At 39.4% G+C, this 5,000-nt stretch overlaps 1 non-coding gene across 1 annotated transcript; it reads right to left on the bottom strand.

Annotated features, from left to right (window-relative positions):
- Positions 1-200: 200 nt before the first annotated feature.
- LOC122515979 lies at positions 201-2,103 on the bottom strand. Its single transcript, XR_006303462.1, has one exon. It is a non-coding gene; the product is annotated as a small subunit ribosomal RNA (ribosomal RNA).
- Between the last annotated feature and the right edge of the window lie 2,897 nt (positions 2,104-5,000).

Raw genomic sequence — 5,000 nt, 5'->3', positions numbered from 1 at the left:
CTAATAGAATTCACGAGTGCTATCTCATGCCTTCCAAAGCTTTCGTTCAAATTCCAACGGATGCCTCGATAAGCTTTAACGACTTATGAAGCATCGCGTCTATTCTTACTGCGTAACTTATAAAGTCACGTTTATTCGTTCGATTGTTTGTTTGTTCGTTCTTTCATTCTCGTTGCTCGTTCGAGCAACTTTTGTTACGTTAATGATCCTTCCGCAGGTTCACCTACGGAAACCTGTTACGACTTTTACTTCCTAAATGATCAAGTTTGGTCATCTTGCATCGGCAGGCCGAGGCACTGGCGCGACGTCCGAAGACCTCACTAAATCATTCAATCGGTAGTAGCGACGGGCGTGTGTACAAAGGGCAGGGACGTAATCAACGCGAGCTTAGACTCGCGCTTACTGGGAATTCCTCGTTCATGGGGAATAATTGCAAGCCCCAATCCCTAGCACGAAGGAGGTTCAGCGGGTTACCCGGGCCTTTCGGCCAGGGAAAACACGTTGATTCCTTCAGTGTAGCGCGCGTGCGGCCCAGAACATCTAAGGGCATCACAGACCTGTTATTGCTCAATCTCGTGCGGCTAAAAGCCGCCTGTCCCTCTAAGAAGATTTGTTGGTACGTTGGTAGTAAAAACCACTCGACCGAAGCCGAGGGCCTTCGTGATACCAGAATGTACGCCTATTTAGCAGGCTAGAGTCTCGTTCGTTATCGGAATTAACCAGACAAATCGCTCCACCAACTAAGAACGGCCATGCACCACCACCCACCGAATCAAGAAAGAGCTATCAATCTGTCAATCCTTCCGGTGTCCGGGCCTGGTGAGGTTTCCCGTGTTGAGTCAAATTAAGCCGCAGGCTCCACTCCTGGTGGTGCCCTTCCGTCAATTCCTTTAAGTTTCAGCTTTGCAACCATACTTCCCCCGGAACCCAAAAGCTTTGGTTTCCCGGAAGCTGCCCGTCGAGTCATCGGAGGAACTTCGGCGGATCGCTAGCTGGCATCGTTTATGGTTAGAACTAGGGCGGTATCTGATCGCCTTCGAACCTCTAACTTTCGTTCTTGATTAATGAAAACATTTTTGGCAAATGCTTTCGCTTCTGTCCGTCTTGCGACGATCCAAGAATTTCACCTCTAACGTCGCAATACGAATGCCCCCATCTGTCCCTATTAATCATTACCTCGGAGTTCCGAAAACCAACAAAATAGAACCGAGGTCCTATTCCATTATTCCATGCACACAGTATTCAGGCGAGGCTAGCCTGCTTTAAGCACTCTAATTTGTTCAAAGTAAACGTACCGGCCCATCTCGACACTCAATGAAGAGCACCGCGATGGGATATTAGTTGGACCGCCCCGAAGGGCTAAGCCCACCGGTAGGACGTCCCACATCATGCCAGTAAACACCGCGAGCGGTGAACCGACAGTGTGAAACACAGATTCAACTACGAGCTTTTTAACCGCAACAACTTTAATATACGCTATTGGAGCTGGAATTACCGCGGGCTGCTGGCACCAGACTTGCCCTCCAATGGATCCTTGTTAAAGGATTTAAAGTGTACTCATTCCGATTACGGGGCCTCGGATGAGTCCCGTATCGTTATTTTTCGTCACTACCTCCCCGTGCCGGGAGTGGGTAATTTGCGCGCCTGCTGCCTTCCTTGGATGTGGTAGCCGTTTCTCAGGCTCCCTCTCCGGAATCGAACCCTGATTCCCCGTTACCCGTTACAACCATGGTAGGCGCAGAACCTACCATCGACAGTTGATAAGGCAGACATTTGAAAGACTTGTCGCCGGTGCTAGGACCGTGCGATCAGCTCAAAGTTATTCAGAGTCATCAAAGTAAACGGTGGACGAATGTATTAACAAACGCCACCGATTGGTTTTGATCTAATAAAAGCGTTCCTCCCATCTCTGGTTGGAACTCTGGTTTGCATGTATTAGCTCTAGAATTACCACAGTTATCCAAGTAAATGTGGGTACGATCTAAGAAACCATAACTGATTTAATGAGCCATTCGCGGTTTCACCTTAGCTCGGCATGCACTGAGACATGCATGGCTTAATCTTTGAGACAAGCATATGACTACTGGCAGGATCAACCAGGGAGCTGAATTTGCTGCTTTTACGAAAGAATATTATTTTCTTTCTTTGCAACTCTTGTCGCCGACACGTATGCCGACGACGATGCTTATTTAATTTATTTCAACCGTGGAACGTCCCTCTGGTCGCTCTCACTTTTTCCTCCTCCAATCACCACACCACCATTTTAAACCACTTTGAATCCAATTTTATATGGATTTTTATAGTCGTCACTTAGTATTAAGGGATTTTAGAATTTACCCAATAATTATACCAAGTGGTTTTGGGTATTTTCTTTTTAATCTATTTTATATAGATTTTAGCAACGAACTTTTAATATACCCATTTATTATTTATTATTTGTGAGAGAGCAGCAGGTATTTCCCAACGGTATGAAATTATTTCAGTGCCAGAAGACGTACCATGATCATCGACGCGGACAACGAGTTGAACCAGCGTCTCTACCCGAAAAAACCCTTGTCTTCGGCATTCAAGGGAGTTTCGGTATAAGCGTCAAAACTGCTTTTGACATTATCGAGCGTACGAGAGTTACAGAAATAAATTTCTCTCACTTCGGTTGCTTCGATATATGCCTTTTGTATCGTATTATAATATATTTCTTAGCTCTGCTCGGATTCGAGAGAGACGATGCTCAGTAAGTATCACGTGATTTTCCGCGTTATTTCGAAAGGAACGACGGACAAACCAACGATGATAACCACCTTTTTTAATAGGATACCACGTATGGGCCATTCGGTCAGAGACACCGACCCGTGGTAATGATGTGTCAATATTAATATTTACATATTATATGTATATATACACTACATATCGTGTATTTCTTCAAGGGGATTTTGGAACACCCAAAACATGCATCCTCTTATATATACCGAATACGCCGCCGAGCGTCCGGCGATGCCTGGTTAAATGCACGGTCTCTTATGGGAGAAAACCTCCAAAGCTCGTCCGAAATCACCTCTCCTCGAAAAACTTAGTTTTTGGACGGATTGGTAGATTCGAACGTTAATATTGGTTTCGAGAAACCATTTCGTATCATCCTTCGGCATTGCCGAGATGAACCCAACGGTAAAAAATTTCTTTTTAACAAAATTTGTGTTTGTTTGTATCTTTTATCGAATATTCGGCCGATTGTCTGGCGACAACCAACTAAAAGTACGATATAGTTACAAGAAAATACGATAAGACTCGATTCAGCCGATCGTTCTATCGACCGAAAAAGAAATAATTTCGTATGAGAAAACTTTTCTCATTCCATTTCTCACGAATGGATAAATTTCTTCAAGCAATTATTATTTATCCCACTCGACTCTCGAGTCGAACTTTGAAGATACTCTCTCTCTCTACGTATAATACGCACGAGAGCATGCACCAACTTCCAACGTTCGTTCAAGTTTTTACGAGCATAATGTGTTTCGCTGGCTCTTTCGGTCTTAAAATATCTTCCCATTCATACATGCTCGTTTCAAGTCATGCGACTATGGTAAAGTCATGCGACTATGGTAAGATCTGCGACTATGGTAAAGTCATGCGACTATGGGACTTAGAAAATTTTCGAGCCGTACGACTTGTAAAGTCATGCGACTATGGTAAAGTCATGCGACTATGGACTAGAAAAATTTCGAGCCGTACGACTTGTAAAGTCATGCGACTATGGTAAAGTCATGCGACTATGGTAAAGTCATGCGACTATGGACTTAGAAAAATTTATAAGTATCGAATAACGATAATTTTTCAAAGTTCATATTGAAAAATGAATACTTTGAAAATATTTCTTAAGACGGTTCATCCAACCACCGTCCGTACGTTCTATCAAACGTTACTTAGAGTCGAATTTAGACTCTTGCGCCAAAAGGCCTTTGGAACACCAAAAGCATGTGTCCCCTTATATATACCGAATATGCCGCCGAGCGTCCGGCGATGCCTGGCTAAATGCACGGTCTCTTATGGGAGAAAACCTCCAAAGCAGCTCCAAAATCACCTCCCTCGAAAAACTTAGTTTTTTCAACTAAGATGGACAAATTCCATATCATCATGTTAAAAAATGATATCTTAACCAAAATTTAAACAAAGTTTAGTTTAACGATGAATAATAATAAACAATTGTCAAAAAATTAAAATAATTATTAATTTGCAATAAAAATTGTTAATAACAATTTTTAACGTAAAAAGAATTTTTTCATCAAATAATCCTTTACGAATATATAGTAAACGACGTTATTAATTTTTTATTAACATTCAATAAATTCCTTAATTAACAAATGGATAAATTCCTAACCGTTAGAGATATCTTAACGAAAATTTATATACAGCTTAGTTTATTGCTAAATTTTAAAAACAATTGTTAAAAAATAAATAAATTTATTATTTTGCAAAAAAAATTGTTATAAACAAATTTTAATTAAAAAAGCAGTTTTTCTATAATTGAACAAAAAGAAATATAAAATAAACGCCATAGGTAATTTTTAAATGTTATCAATAAATTCCTTAATTAACAAATGGATAAAATCCAAACCGTTTGAGATATCTTAACGAAAATTTATATACAGCTTAGTTTAATGTTAAATTTTAATAAACAATTAAAAAAATAAATAAATTTATTATTTTGCAAAATAAATTGTTATAAACAAATTTCCATTAAAAAGCAGTTTTTCTATAATTAAACAAAAAGTAATATGAAATAAACGCCGTACATAATTTTTTAAAAGTTATCAATAAATTCCTTAATTAACAAATGGATAAAATCCAAACCGTTTGAGATATCTTAACAAAAATTTATATACAGCTTAGTTTAATGTTAAATTTTAATAAACAATTAAAAAAAAATCAAAAAGTTTAATATTTAAAAAAATCAAATTTTAACAACAAAAAGTATCATAGTCGCATGACTTTTCCATAGTCGCATG

Source organism: Polistes fuscatus, unplaced genomic scaffold, assembly GCF_010416935.1.
Source record: "Polistes fuscatus isolate 324 unplaced genomic scaffold, CU_Pfus_HIC Scaffold19, whole genome shotgun sequence".
In the NCBI taxonomy this organism is placed as follows: Eukaryota; Metazoa; Arthropoda; class Insecta; order Hymenoptera; family Vespidae; genus Polistes; species Polistes fuscatus.
The sequence above is the reverse complement of the archived record's forward strand: the minus strand, read 5'-3'. Positions and strand labels throughout refer to the sequence as shown.